Here is a 16,705-nt window from a genome sequence, read left to right as displayed (position 1 = left end):
TTTTTTTTAATTTCCTGACTTGAATGCTAACTGGACAAATTCAGGAATGCTAAGCCTAACGACAGATTCATTTACGAAATTTATATCATTCTGTGCATCATGATGTGTTGTCATTTATAAATCATTGTTTAAATTTTTCCTTTTGAGTTTTTATAGACCATACGTTGATAGTAAAATACTCTAAGAGACTTTCGATTGCAACACATAGGGTTATTTTCAGTACGAAACAACTATCTTCATATTGTGGAGTTTCATAAAATAAGAAACTGAAAAATTCCTTGAATGGTATTTTAAAATTTTGCTCTTTTGAATTTGTTAGCTGAGATTATGAGCTTCTAGCAAGAGCCATCTCGAATGCCCGGGGCGTTGCGCAGTGGTTTGACACGCCAAAAAGATGTTAGAATGTAAACCTTGCTTAAACATTTTTTTTTAATTCGACTCACATCTAATGTTATAAGGAATAATTGGAAAAAAAACGATATTTTCCTGAACTTCCAACTTCTGTTTCCAGGAAAAAATCCGAACAAAAATCCAAAAAATTAAATCTGAGTATTTATGTTCCCAAGCAATAGAAAACGATTCCAAAACTCAATGAATTATGTATTTTATATACTAAAGTCATAAATGGTTATTGATCTAACAGTTTTTAGGTAAGCAAAACATCTTAAGTCTTGTGAGTTGCTTAATTTCACTTAATTTTTTTTTTATTTCGAACCACTGTGTTCTGTAGGAGACCACGTGGCTTTTGCTCGGCAGACTGCAATGCAAATGCTGTTCGCACGCACACCAACGTACCTTCGATTCATGGTTCCCAAATAGCGATTTTTGCATTTTCAATGCTTGGATATGACTTTTAGTTTGTCGAATCTTTTATGTTCTCCAACTTATTTCGAAGCTTAAGTTGATAGAAACGGTCTTATCATACAACCCAATTAGTATGAAAACATTTGTGCGTAGTTTTAAACAATTTTTTAGGGAAAACATCAGCCCAAAAATACCTCTTTAATGAACATGATTTTTTTCCAGCTTCCAACACTGGTGGTGTATTTCGAATGAAGTTGCATGCCAAGAAAAGGAACAAAATTAGTTTTAAATTTTTATTCAATACCTAAATAAATATTAATTCTTTTGTCTTTCTAGTATTTTTAGATTTTTTGCCGTGTTAAGCTGTAGGCATGAGTATTTATTGCAAATTTTTCAAATGAATGTCCGCGTTTGGAATCGCATGGGAATTTAACAGTTGCACTAGAAAGGTGAGTTCATTTGATTTTCATACGGTGATTTCCAACATAATTGCCTCGGATGCAGAACGAAAAAAAATAACTACTTCAATAAAGTACAAACAATCCAAAAATTCGGTATGCAGAGATTTGAAACCAATTATTCTCTTCGCAATGAAAATATATTCAAAGTGTTTTAGCTCAATTTGAACCTAAAAAAACATGAAAAGACACGTTGGCATGCCAATATAAGGACCATGCCAAAATAGGGCTCACTTACCCTAATCGATTTTGCTGAAACATACTCAATAAGTTTGATTTTATTTTGGTTTCTTTGTGGAAATTGTGAAAAAATCCGGGCAATATCCGGACTTTTTTCACGATATCCGGGCAACCGGGCCGGACCGGACTTTCTCGAAATTTTTCATTAAATATCCGGGCAAACCAGGATAAATCCGGGCAATATGGCTAGCTTAAGTTAGAATAATGATTCCTGAATATGAATTTGTATCCAACTACATGACCCGACTCAAATTGCGTCACAGAAAAAAAGCCATTGAAAATAATGTTATCTTGACCAATCCTATTCAAATTTTCAGACAGTATAATACTTATAAAAATGAAAACTTAACACCCTATCTGTGTAAAAAATAAAAATAAATAAACCAAATATGTAAAATCACAGCAAAATACTGCGTTTTGGTAGTGTTTGCTTTTCAATAATTCAGTATTTTTAGATGGGTCTAAAGTTCCGGTGCATTGAGACGATTGATTTCCTTGCGTACTAAAGTGACCATCATGGGTCCAGATATCTCCTCACTTTAATGGATTTGGTTTTCAAAGCGGTAGGAATTAAATAATTTGAAAAAATGTATCCTGAATAAAGAAAAAAAACTCCATTATAAAGTTATTCCTATAAAGAATATTGCAAACCGGCGGGCTAAATGCACATCTTTCTGTTTTTAGAAATATTTCATTTTCCCTTGCAATTTTTTGATATTATTTAATTGAAAATGGTAGAAACGGATGTTAAGGCTGAAATTTTGGCAAAGGTTTTAGTTTTCACTAGTTCTTTTGCATAAAACATAGTTAGGTGTGCCATAATTCTCCCTAATTTTTGTAACCTTCACCTTCGTATAGTTCTAATGGAGTTGAAAAGACTGCATTAAATCTATGGTTATCTGAATTTATCTCAAATGTATCTTAAATTTGTTTTTTTTTTAATCTATCATTGTTTATGTTTCTTAATAAGTACTTTGTCTTAATTTGCTTCAAAAGCACCTTAATAATGCAAAAATGTATGTTTTACTTGTACGGACTTCATCTTTCCCATCCTCCTTCCCATTCCTCTACCCTCTTCTCCAGGAAATGTAGTGCAGGTTTCGAATTAACACAGAAACATTCGTTGAAACCGAATAGCATCACATGAATGATTTGGCATTAATTGCTTCATTAGTTTTCAAGTTATGCGGAATTTTTTTTTTTCTCTCGTCTCCCCTCTGAAAGAAGGGATAGATGCCTTGTATGGGTATCAGAGAAATTGTATGAGAGGCTTTTTTTTCCTTTCTATCTTCCCTCTGTTGGATTGAAGGGTCTTAAATCATCATATAAATATGCATTCCTCGATTCGTATAATTGTACATCATTAACATAATCAAGCAAAAGAAAATAAATTTTTCATGGGTCGTTATAAGGGTACGAAAAATATTTTATCAAAAATGAATTGGAGCATACTTCTTCCTTTCTCATCTTCCCACGATAAGGAATAAAAGGTGTTTAGCAATCCTAGAAATATTTTTCGTGTCCAGTAAGGCCGGAACAAATTTCAAACCCTTCTTTTGTCACTCGGAGTTGGAACATCGCGAGGGGGGGGTTGGCAGTAAAAAAAAATGTGAAAAATAAATAAATTAGAATAAATTTCACGAAACCTTGTATGCAATATCACTGCACAAAACCTAAAAAACAAGTAATTTTTCATCGAAAAATTCATTAAAATCAAGAATACAAAAGGTGAAATAACTCCAAATAATCTTCCAAAATTTGTATTTTTCTTCATGTTATCTTCTGAATTCTTGATTTTTTTTTCGAAATTTACATTAAATACTTCAAACTTTATTTATTTCCCCCTTCGGGTTTTTGGAAATTTCGAAGGGGGGGGGGGAGACAAAAGGAGAAATTGATATCTGTTCCAGCCTTATTTTTCCATGCCAAATTTCTTTCAAATATGAAATTCATATCACCATAAAAGTATGCCTCGAGCTCAAATACCCTCGCATGCCAAATTTGATTCCATTTACTTGATCAGCTCTCGAGTTGTGTAAAAAATTGTATGAGAGTTCCTCTCCCCTTTCCATTTCCCCAAGATAGAAGGGGGTGATGTCTCAAATAATCATAGAATCATTTCCATTTTCAAATATTTCCAAACCATTCCAAATTGGATTTATTTGTTCGAATAGTTTTCAAGTAATGCATAAAAAGCTATGAGAGCCCCTTTTTCTATCTCCCTGTAGAAGGAGGGACCCATCAAGCATTAACTCGAATAAGAAATAAAAGCTCAAATCGTTAACAATGTTAATGCGAATCGCAATCCTTATCAAATAAATAAACGGTCGAATGATTGATTACTTAAAATAGGTATAAATCGGATATGATAATAAGTCCGCCAGATTGTTAAAAATCATGAGAGAAGCAGCAAATATTGTCGCTGGCAACGTTTTGCATGCATTGAGAGCAAAACTTACGCTATATTACATAATTTCAGGATGTACGAATAAGGTGTTGTGAATATCGTTCAATTTGTATAATTCTTATCGCTTAAGCCAGAAGTTAAAATATGCTTATATATTGCCTTTACTTTGGTAGGTAAATGCTGTTTTTTGAGTTTTATGCGATGATTGTACAATGTAATGAAGATAGATGAAACATTTAACAAAGATTTTTCAGAAATGTAGCTAAAAAAATTTAGTTGGGAAAGGATCTTAAATTTATTTTAAAAAACATTTCTCGTATCGAAATACCCTAAAAAAAGTAGCAATCTTCATCAAAACACTAACAAATTTCTTATCGATGGTTACATGTATTTTACATTTATATGGTGTGCTTTGTTACACCTACCAAAAATTATTGAAAAATGTGGTACCTAGTTATTTAACTTGACATTTATGTGCACAAAATTTTAAATTTTGTTTCAAAATAATTTTCTTTGCTTCATTAATTTATAACATATGTCAAAATATTGTTTTTATATATGGAATCTTTGCTGTCTCTTTTTAATGTGGAGAAGGTCTCAAGCTATCATAGAGTCATTTTCTGTAACAAAATTACGTCACGGGACATTTATTTTATCTATTCGTTCTCGAATTATTGAACAAATTGTGAGAGAGACCCCCTTCCCGATTCCTATATCCCTTATGTAAGGAAGGGGGGTCTCATAACATCAGAAAAACACTTCATGTGTACACGGTGTGTTTCGTAGAAGGACTTAAAGAAAAAAAATACAGTAACGCTAATTTTTGCGTAGGTAGAAAGTAGAGCTTCTTCCGGTTCATTTTCACCAAAAATTAAAATATTTTGTCGGTGACCCCCCATACAAAATATTTTTTTGAAAATTTTCTATTTGAAATCTTCAAAAAATAAATATATTTTTAGTGTTTTATAATTTCAGAGGATCTAATTCTCTTAGTTTAAACTTTTAATACCTTTAAATTGAACTCAACAATGTCATTGAAAACATTGAAAAATTTGCAAATTTTTTTTAAACTACTTACAGAGCTGTTTAACATAAAAAATGCTTAAAAAGTATCTTCTAATCCTAAAAAAATAAAAATAAAAATTGGCTGGTAAATCCTGTCAGTAGTCTGAGAGGGTCAAATTACCTGAAATTATTCGAGTTATCTAAAATAACATGAATCCATTTGAATCCATAATTTTTAGAATTTTTTATTGTGGCAACGCTGGAGGGAATTTTATTGAAAAAAAAGCTCAATGATTCAGAAAATTAGTAAACACTAGGAACCGCTGTAGCTTTTTTATGATAACTCTTATCGTAATGCGATCAGAAGTAGAAACGTTTGCCTTAATTTAAGCTTTGAAAAAAATATTACGATAATAAATATTGGACAGTTAACGATACGTTGAAAACATCTTTGCTGAGAAATCCGTTTTTATACTTCTCCTGAGTTAAATGTCTCAAAATTCCAATCGCACTTCAGACCCAATGCAAATCGCTACAGCAGTCTAGCAATCTAGCTTAAATTTTGCTTGTTTCTGTCTTTTGATGCAATTATCATTATAAGCCTGGAGTTTGCTTTAACTTTTTCATTTTTATTATTTTCTAGGCCAAGTTTTTTAACCCTGCTGCACTCTGTGATTCTTCCATTTTATTCAAAGAACTGCATTACTGTTAAGATTAAATAATCTTAGCTTGCACGATTTCCAACCCACTATATTATTTAAATCATCTCTCAAATTCATTGTATTAAATAAAATTTTACAGTTTTTTGGAAATAAATTTATTTAATGGATGAATATAGTCTAAAACTGTGATAAATTTGGAATTTTTCTAAAAAAAATGCATTTTAATCTTTTTGTCGATCTTAGATGTACAAAAATTATAATTATCAGTATTGTTGGCAAAAGTGGAATGCAGATTATCGATAGCAAACTAGCCTGCAGCGTGTCAGATTCATCATATTTTGTTCATCCCTTACTTATTTTTATTATTCTACTGTACACTGAAGGTCTCTTTATTATCAAATAGAACCAAAATGAAGCATTTATGTTACAGTAAAACAATCATAACTTCTACAATTGTATACCAATTATGGCAAAAAGTATAGAAATCATTGATTTTAATAAACCATAGGAATCCATAAAAACAAAAAAAAATAAAATAAAACGCATAAATCTGGTCCAAAACCGTCGATAAAATTGAAATTTCTCTAGAAAAAAAAAATCGTTTTTCATCGTTTTTCATCGTTTTGCTGATCATGAATATGAAAATATCAGCAGTACTTCAACTCTTAAGCAAAACTGAAGTTCAAATAATTAATAGAAAATTTATTCACCATCAATATGAGAAAAAGAAATTTAAAATACATGTGAAGTAGCGGAAGATAAGCGGATTTCAGTGCAAGTACTTTAACTTTTAACTAAATTTTATTGAGACTTGTCTTCTTAGATATGTATAAATTTAATCTTTATTTTTTAATTTATTTGAAAAATGCCGTAAACGAGTGACATCATAAAAAAATTTTTTTTTGTTTTCTAAAGTGCGTACCCATATGTATCAGAGTCTGCAAATATTGTGGAAATATTGCAAAGAACAATTTAAAAAAAAAGTAAAGATTTTTAATATTTTGTTGGAAACCAATCAAATGGTGTTGAACTGTTCTTATTCATGTATCATAACATATTTTTAACCAGAATTAGCTCTCCAAGATACACACATATAAATATAAATTCATGTTACATTTGGATAGCACCAATAATAACAAGGATATTCCAAATAATAAAATTTAATATAAAATGTTCATATAAAAATAAGTTTTTCAGGAAGTCCAAATCACTTATCTTTCCAGGTGTTGACATTTTTTATTGTTTCAGAATGACAAAATATTTCAGTAAAAATAAAAAAATAAGTTTTCCATGAAAAAAGTTACTATTCCATTGCACTGGAATAAATTTACAGGTAATAATTTCTAAATATGGACTACAAATCTTCAAAAAAAAAAACAAAACGTATGAGGACTCACCGACCAAATATTTTAATTTTGCCTGAAAATGATTCAGAAAAGGCTAAATTTTTCGTTTCTAAAAAAATTAGAGTTACTGTATTTTTTCTTTTAAACATCTTCCATAGAAACACCGTGTGTACAAATACGACCTCAAGTTATATATGGCTCCATTCTCAATAAGTTCTCGAGTTTTCAAAAAATTGGTGATCCTCTCCCCATATTATACCCCTCCTCTGGCAAGAGAAGGGGGTCTCAAACCATCGAATAAACATTGCCCGTAAACAAATATGCTCCAATGCTAATTTGGTTCCATTCACTTGATTAGTTGGTTTCGTTTGCTTTATTAGTTGTCGAGTTATGCAATGAAATTTGTATCGAAGTCCCTACCTAAGCCCTACCTTGTATTCAAATACACTACTTTGCCAAATTTGAATTAATTTGCAAGATTTTATGATTATTCTCATGTCATATTTGGTTCCGTTTGTTAGATAAGTTCTTGGTTTATGCTAGACAATCGTATGTGAGCTCCCGTCTTCCCTAACTGAAGGAGAAAGAAGTCTCGAATAAGCTAATAATTATTTTACCGAATGCTTCTCTTGCCAAAGTTGTTTCCATTTGCTCGATTAGCTCTCGAGTTATGCGAAGAATTGTAAAGGAGCCCCCCTTTCTCCTTCCAATAAATCTACTGGAAGATAGCAATAGTAACAAATATTCACAGAAACATTCCTTGTGCTCCAAGCCAAATTTCGTTCCATTTGCTGGTTAAGTTCTCAAGAACCTAGGGTTTTTGAAATATCATAGAAACTATTCTCGTAATCATATACTTTCCCACGCCAAATTTGGCTCCATTTGCTTGAATAGTTATTCAGTAATGCCGAAAATTGTAAAGGAGCCCCCTCCCCACTTTCTATCTCCTCACTGGAAAGAAGAGGGGTACTAAATATTAGAACTATTTATCGTACCCAAATACCCTTCCAAGCCAAATTTGGTTTCATTTGCTTTAATAGTTTTCAAGTAATGCAATAAAAAATGTTTGAAAGCCCCCCTCCTTCCTTCCTGTATTTCCACTGAAAGAAGGGTTCTGAAATAACCATAGAACCATTCCTAGTATTCCACTACCCTGCCATGCCAAATTTGGTTTCATTCGCTTGATTTGTTCTCCAGTTATGTAAAAAATTGTAAGGTAGGCTCCCTATCCCCTTCCTATCCCCCCACTGGAAGGAGAGAGGGGTACCAAATATTCTTAGAAACATTCCTCGTACCCAAATACCAACCAATGCCAGGTTTGGTTTGAATTTCTTGATCAGCTCTCGAGTTATGATGACTTATTACTTTAATATGAGATACCCCTTCCAGAAAGTGGGAGGGTCTCAAACTATTATAAGAACCTTCTCCGGCCTCCAATATCTTCATATGCCAAATTTCACACAAATCGTTTAAGTAGTTTTCGAGTCTATAGGGAACAGATAGACAGTCAGAAGTTCATTTATTTCATAGATGAGAGGCCTCAATAATTTAAATGTGAAGTCTCCTTCAATACAACATATCATTTGATTTCAGCAAAACTTTTTTGCCATATAAATAAACATAAGCGTTTTGTCTTCATCTCATGAAAACAGAACGATTATGTTATGAACCTTTATTAAAAAAATTAAAAAATTGTGCAAATTTACCATATTTCTATTCATTTTTTAAAACAAAACAAAAACTTTACAAAAACGATAAGATAATGCTTCAAATATTTTCATGACATCAACAACTTCATTTTGTGCCAAATTTGATCATATTTGTATGAAAATCGTTCAAGCTCTGGACTCCCCCTTTTTCGAACAAAAGGATTTATTAATATAATTAGGTACTCAACTTGTCAACCAACATAATGAATCATTCAATTGTATTTATATAGGTTGTAGGATTTGTTCTTTAAAATAGCTAATCGAACCGTTTTTAAAAATCCGATAAAAATATCTTTGTTAAACAGTAAGAACTCGGGAAAATTATTTTATGAAAAAAAAAATTTAAAAATGGCCTTTTGAAACGTAAGCAATGTAGAAAACCATAGATTTTTTTTATAAGAAAGTAGTTATTGAGCACATATAATAAGTGGCCCATTTTACCCAACTCTCCCCTTGAAATAAGTGAATTACTAAAGCATAACTTAAATATAAAATTGTAGTTTTAAACATCCGGTAGTTTTTTTTATTTCAAAGGTGCCCAGAGTTTTCGTTTTAGAGTGATAGAGCGTTTTTTTTTTCTTGAATCGTGAGACTTCATGTTCCAATGCGATACATCTTGGCAGAGCCGTAGGAAGAACTGCGAGAACTGGGATTGTTTTGGTGACACAATTTTTTCATAACATTTTTGCTTGCTGAATTTTCCTAAACCTGAAGATTAAGTACAAATTATTTGACCAGCAAAAAAATTTTTTTTTTTCATTATCGAAATTCTGTGAAAAAAGCTTTAATTATAAATTTTGATTTTTCAAAGAACATTATCTCAAATAATATGCATATCTTGTTTTGTAATAAGAATTACTATTCACCTGTTGCGTGTTTAATTATACTCAATCAAATTCTTATTAGAATTTACATGAGATACGTATTATGAAGCGCCTTTTAGAGTGTAAAATTTTGGTTCATAAGAGTCTTATGAAATCCTTTCAATATCCATACGAAATTCTCATAAAAAATAGAAAAAGTCATCAGACATTTTTTAACTGTCTAACGAAGTAGTGGTCTTATCACTATTATTCGGCTAAATGGTAAGTTTGAAATGAAGTTTTTTTTAGTAAACGTTGAACATAGTTGTAAACTCAAATTTGTAATTTGTTTACTTTTCAGCACGTTGACCGGGTAAAAACCCAATATTACAATGACCGGATGCGGCCAAACAACTTCTTTGGAACCGGGTATTGATGTACTGCTGATTGCGACCAAAATGTATGTAATTTATAACAAATATGCCGAACAATAAAATTATAGTGTTTTAACATAAATCGTTTCGAAATATCTCAACGAACGTGACATATCCTGCTTTTATAAGACCTTCTTATGAAAAGCAAAAACCTGTCATTGATGAAGGTGTTCATCTGCAGAATTCATTCGTATCATAAGACAATCTTATGAATTTCAATGATTTTTCTTATGGCGCCACTTCATAAGAGTATCTTATGGTTAATAGTATTTTACTGAGTGTAGAGCAATTTTGAATAACAGTTCCAAATCTGAATTCTGCAATTTGAACCAGAAAAAAAAATCTGAGTAATTAATTTAAAATCGGTTTTTTTATCTAAAATAAAAACATAATTTTATGAAGAGATTAACCACCGTAATTTTTGTTTGTTACTTTGATTTATCGGCCTAGCGGTGAAAAGTGATGTCCTTTTTAGTAGGGACATCTAAAGATTATGAAATTTTTTTTTTTTTTTTTATATAGATGGATAGAAGGTTAGAAGAAATGAAAGATGGTGAAAATGAGCGGGTAGAATTTGTCTAGAAGCATTACCATCACATACCAAATTTTTGTTCCTCACGAGCCTACTACTATGAAGTGGTAGATACAGATAGAGTTGCATCTACCACCACACATTAGTAGGCTTAGCGTGGTCCGCCCCACAAGCGAAAACTTGTAGTTCGTCCGCACTACAAGTTTTCGCTTGTGGGGCGGACCACGCTAAGCCTACTAATGTGTGGTGGTAGATGCAACTCTATCTGTATCTACCACTTCATAGTAGTAGGCTCGTGAGGAACAAAAATTTGGTATGTGATGGTAATGCTTCTAGACAAATTCTACCCGCTCATTTTCACCATCTTTCATTTCTTCTAACCTTCTATCCATCTATATAAAAAAAAAAAAAAAAAATCATAATCTTTAGATGTCCCTACTAAAAAGGACATCACTTTTCACCGCTAGGCCGATAAATCAAAGTAACAAATAAAAACATAATTTCTTAACAATTTAAGGGAATTTTATTACAGAATCCTTAACCAGAAATCTCTTATTTGAGTTTTGAATCTATGGTTTTTGATATGAATTATATCTACAATTATTTATTCGTAGTTCAACTAGTGAATCTGAATGAAAATTCCGAGTGACAAAACTCTGATATTTAAATTCTGGACCATTATCATGATTTTTTTTTAAAGTTTCGATCTGCATAAGAATCAAGAGTAAGAGTTCCAAATCCACGTATTAAAAATGGTTTGTATTTTAATATGTTTTCTTTAATGTTCTAGAACACGGGTGAGCAACCTTTTGAACCAACGGGCCAATTTAAATTTGAAATTTTGTCGGCGGGCCGCACTTATAATAACTTTTTATTTCAATAATATACAGAGCTTCCTGGCATTTTTATAACTGAAAAAGGAAAGATAAATCTAATTCACTTTTTTAACATCAGAAATTCAACACGACTATTTGAAATGTGTATTCAAAGAAATCGCCGTCTTCTTAGTGTTGGACGTTGAATCGCAAATTGACTTTGTGGGATTTTTTTCCACAATTAAAAATTGTCCGCAAAGCCTAGATTTTTTCCTTCAAACAGTAAAACCCCCGTTTCTTAAATTGAAATTGAACAAGGTGGTCGAAATAACAGAAAAAATTTAAATTTCACCATGTTTTAAAGCAATTATCTACAAAACTACATTCTGAATTCTAGAATTTTTATGCAGATTTTGAAATTGTTTTATCTTTTTTAGATATTTTTTTTTATTTTAGCGCATATTTGACCATGTCATATTCATTTTTCCTAAAAATCCATTTTAGAAAAAGTTTTGGCATGAACATTTGAAAAAAGCTTCGCGGGCCGCACATAAGGGTCTCGCGGGCCACATGCGGCCCGCGGGCCGCGTGTTGCTCACCCCTGTTCTAGAATGATGAATGTGAACATGAAAAAAATCCTTTTTTTTAGTTTTAAATGCAAAACCAAGATTCGAATCAGGATTTTGTCCCACCGATGATGAACCGAGCAGAAATAAGAAATAATAAACTGGATACAGATTCAACAATCCGATCACAAGCAAAAAACTTGGATTTGTATTCTGCAAAAACTGGAACCAGAACATCGGAAATAATCCCAACTTAAGCTTACTAGGTATTTTCGGCACTTATCCGTACAGAGCAAAACCCCCAGTTAACCAGAAATCGTAAAGTAGTGTTCATTTTAGATTGTATAAATATCCAGTTTAGATTGGAATTGTATAAACATCATGTTGTAGCTAAACCAAGTTATATTTTATCGTTTATGGTTTGTATAGTTCAGTATATACGATAAAATTTTGTTAATCGTATAGAAAGATCAATAAAGTTGTTTTGAATCGCAGTAGAATTGTGTAAAGCTCAATATTTAATCCCACTGTATAATTAAACAATCTTTCATGCTTGCGATCTATGATGACATATTATTTCCATGAAAGGTCGTACAGTAATTGTGAGAACATCTTAAAATGGAATTTAAACAATCTATTCCTACCTGTCATTCAAAGTCGCTTATTGAGTTCATCTTAATCGGTAAATAATTGTTAATAATGCAATTCCTATGCTAAGTAATATCGTTATCATCTTATGTCAAATTGTCGAATCGTTTAACAGTACAGCAAATAGCTAGTTGAGATCGCACAGCGCTGAATACTATTATTGATTGTAATAGAATCGTCTATGAGATAGGTTAAAGTTGCATATAAAAAACGGCATCTATAAATAGATTAGGAGTCCGAAATGATGCAGTCAGTGGTATTTTATACGATCAACTGATTTTTAAACGGAACTCTCAACTGTACATGAACAAATTTGCTTGTTTGTATCAACATGAAATGGCGCCGAGGAAATATCGAAGGACAGGGATCGGAACGTTGTGAGTTCGAGACTGATTGAAGATTGATCAACAAAATATGCATTACTAAACCAACAGTTAAAGTTAAGGACGTTCAAAAGATCACAATATGCATACGCAGTATTTTGAAATTGACATTCAGTATTTTTATTACAAGGTTCTTCAATTTAATCAAAGACACATAAAGTTGTATATGGTTCAATTTTATTCGCAGTAAACATTAAATTCTATTGTATTTATGTTCACGGCGATTCATAGTAAAATCGTAATAAGGGGAAAATATAATTGCTTTGGGATACAGTAACAATAAAATGTATTTAATGGGGAAGAAAGTTGTAGAAACCTCAGATTACCTGCAAAAGGAAATTGTAATCAAATTTCAAAACAGGAAATAGAAGGTTGTAAGTTATACAATCCTAAGATTTTGTGCAAAGCAAAGTTGCAATCAATTTGTTGAAAACGCAATATAAAGTTTTATACTTTCAAGGTGAGCAAAAAAGGTCTGTATATTGCCTCCCCTTTGATACGTACAGGCTCATATAGAATATTCTATACAACTTTTTCAGATTGTACAAAAGTGTGTTTATCTCAGAAACAACTGAAATATACAGACCAAAATGTTCACTGGGGGGCTATTTCATCTAAAAACCTTGCGAGATCCGGGAATTCGATTTAAATGTTCACTACCTAAATTCTGAGCAAAATCCAGCTAAATTTGAGAATTTAAAAAAAAACGAAATGAAAAATAATTCGTAAAATTGTACTTTATTTCATCGAAACACATCAGCCTGTTTATTTGAATAAAATATGGTTAAAATGGTTTTGGACAAAAAAGACAGAATTGTGATCACGCAATTCGATTATTTTATTTTGCAAAAAAAGTGGAAACATTTAGATAAATCCGGAAAATTTGGCAACCTAAGTAAGTCTAAGGCTACTTTGGGCTTGTGATATAGCTTAGTTGGCAAGTCAGTTGCTTCCTGAGCCGATGTCCGTAAGTTCGAGCTCAAGAGTGAACATCGATCACAGTAGTACCGGATAAGTTTTTCAATGACTGTTCGCCAAATGCATCGTTGATACACGTTGCGAATTAAATAGAGATGATAAAACGACCAAAAAGATTATCTTAGCTTTAAACAAGTTAAAACTGACACAAAAATGTCAAATACTCGTTTAGTCATTTTCAACATCATTTTTTAATCCTCTTCCGTTAGAACTCTTCAAATCTTGACATCCACTGAAAAGGCCGTTACATAAGTTTACTAATAAAAATCATATGGATTAGCTATCTTTATATCTTGGCACAAACTTCTTTTTAAATTCCTATCCCTACATCCCAAAAATTAGGAATAAATATATCTTAAATGAAAAGATTCCTCCCCACTGTAAGGTGGATTGATGCGATAAATTTTTCTATCGCACTCCAAAATGCGTCTGCGGCAGGCCGTTAAATTCGGTGTCGGCCCAACTGTTACACATGCTTCACGCTGCATGAGTGCGTCTGACAGTGACAAGTTACATGTTCATCAATCGAATGTCATCCCCCATACTGTTGCTTTCCCACTTCCCACAGCCCTACTACATACATTCACATTTCGCTCGATAAGGACAAATATTGAAAAATGCCTGTTTGATTATTTGCTGTCTGATTTGATAAATTGGCATTGTCCTATGCTATGCTACTATATATGTTACCTAGGGGAATTTGTTAAAATAATTGTTAACATAATTGGCATTGCAAAAAATTGCAAAAAAAAAGAAATCTAAAAATTATAAAGCTATATTTTCCACAAAATGATTCTAACTGGTAATTTTCATAAAACATTCTTTCATTTGTTTTTTTTTCAGACATTTTCTACTGCTACGAGTCAACGATGAACACTTTTCAACCAGTAAATTTTCTCCAGCGAAGCCGTTCACAAAATGTGCAAATGTGAGTGAAATATGGAGACAAAAAATAAACGCTACTTAAATCATAACAGAAAAACAGAACATGAGACACCATCAACAGCAAACAACAGAGAGATAAACGCAAATTAGCTAGCTCATAAACAATAATTACCCTGCATGGAGCGGGTGCTCTGAGATATGTTTATTTTTTTCTTACGGTTCTTTATTCCAATTTTCCTCAATTTCTGGTTTTCCATTTTCCAGTCAGCATAAGGGTGAGGGGGTGTTGTGCTTTTTGAATGCACCATTCATTCACGAATCAGACGAGAGAAAAAAGAAAACATTAAGAAAACAGCTTTCGTTTTCCAGCGGAAAGAAACAAAAAACAACAGGAAATGAGGGGTGACTTTTATGACACACTCAAAGTAAAGCCGGATAACATTAAAACCAAAGCATAAAGTGAATTGGGACTGAAAACCGCAAAAATCAAGAAGAAAGCATGGCACAGTCGGCAGCTCAGTATGAGCATTATGGATTTTTTTTTCTCGGAGACAGAGACAAATAAGTGACCGGAAAATGCGAAAGAACAGTAGACACACTCAAGAAATCGAGAGGAAACGATTAACATATTCAAACAAACACATTCGGGTATGAAAACAGCAAACAAAAAGAAGAATAACCATAATCGTAATAAAAATAGATGTCTTCCGTAATTTATGCAAATCGAAGCCGAAAAAAAGGAGAAGAGCGACAATGGGATTATTTGTAAACTCCAGGAACACACAAAACATAAAGAAGAAGATCGAAACCAAATGATGTAAATAGTTTCATAAAATAAATATATTTATAAATTGACACTCAAAACGTGACCACATACACAGCAGCGTAACTCATTCATTGGTTCTGGAGCAGTTGACAATATGTATAGAACAAGGAAGAAAAAAACCAGAAAGCACAATAAGAAAATTCACGAAAATAGACACTTGGGGAAAATTTCGACGCTTGTCCTCTTAAAAAGGGCTAGAAGGTTTGGTATGATGGAAGGAGACGCACAAAAAAGTTGATACCGAACGACGGCATCGAATTCGAATAGGTACTAGCTGTCATAATATATCATCGACTTGTGACCGATCAACAAAACCTGTGAATTAAGTTCAGTGTGGGATGAGTGAAACACTTTCTTTACTTTGTGAACCACTTGATTTATGCGTCTCAAATGTTTATACTTATCGATGCTGATAATTTTTTCGTGCTTATCAAACGCTTGGAAGCTTCGATAAATTGTAATCTACATCTAGTGTATCAATCAATTTTCTGAATTCCCAATAACATTTGGAACGCCGAATTAATTTTGCTTTGGTTTTCAGTTTATTAGATTAAATGAATTTTTCATTATTCGAATTTTTTTTAAATAAATTCATACTCGATTGTTTTGAACTATTTTTTTTTGCTGAAATAGGATTTTCTGAATCCAAGCAGGATTTTTTTTCGAAGACCATGAAATAAAAAAAATTGAAGGACGTGTTCGAAGTTTTTCCTTTCTCGATCTATTAAACAGTCAATTCTGTTGTTTGGGCAGTAGAAAGCTGCGCAAGCTTTGTATGAAAGTTTTAAATTTATAAATTCTCGAATATCCCAAGAATTTTGTCTGATTGTTTCGACTGCTGAAAATAGCTTTCAAAATTTTGGAAGCGATTCTTTGAGTCTTGATTAAAGACAGCGAGTTTTGATTTTGTATGGGAAAACAAAAAAATTTATTCAAAAATCACCAGAGATGTACTGCATGCAAATTCCTGAAAATAACATTTTTCATGAAATGCTTGGCTGCTTGTCATGTTAGCAAAAAATTAAGCTAAAGAAAAGTCAAAACCAAACTTGACCAACTGGATTTTAAACTTTTTTAAATTTTCTGGATGATTTAATGTGCCAAAATATCCTCTTCCATAAAAAATAGTTACACGTTGCGCTTACCTCAGGAATCAACCTAATCATTTTAAATTTGAAACTAATGTTCAAACTAATGCTTGGTG

At 32.1% G+C, this 16,705-nt stretch overlaps 1 protein-coding gene across 1 annotated transcript in view; it reads left to right on the top strand.

Moving 5' to 3' along the window:
• The window catches only part of LOC129750034 (protein amalgam-like), a 134,918-nt gene extending 120,113 nt beyond the window's left edge, over positions 1-14,805 (top strand). The window contains exon 10 of the mRNA XM_055745220.1: positions 14,634-14,805. The gene's annotated coding sequence lies outside the window, so the exon portion shown is untranslated. The remainder of the gene's footprint in view (positions 1-14,633) is intronic.
• The last annotated feature ends 1,900 nt before the right edge of the window (positions 14,806-16,705 follow it).

This window comes from Uranotaenia lowii, chromosome 2 (genome assembly GCF_029784155.1).
Source record: "Uranotaenia lowii strain MFRU-FL chromosome 2, ASM2978415v1, whole genome shotgun sequence".
NCBI lineage: Eukaryota > Metazoa > Arthropoda > Insecta > Diptera > Culicidae > Uranotaenia > Uranotaenia lowii.
The sequence above is the reverse complement of the archived record's forward strand: the minus strand, read 5'-3'. Positions and strand labels throughout refer to the sequence as shown.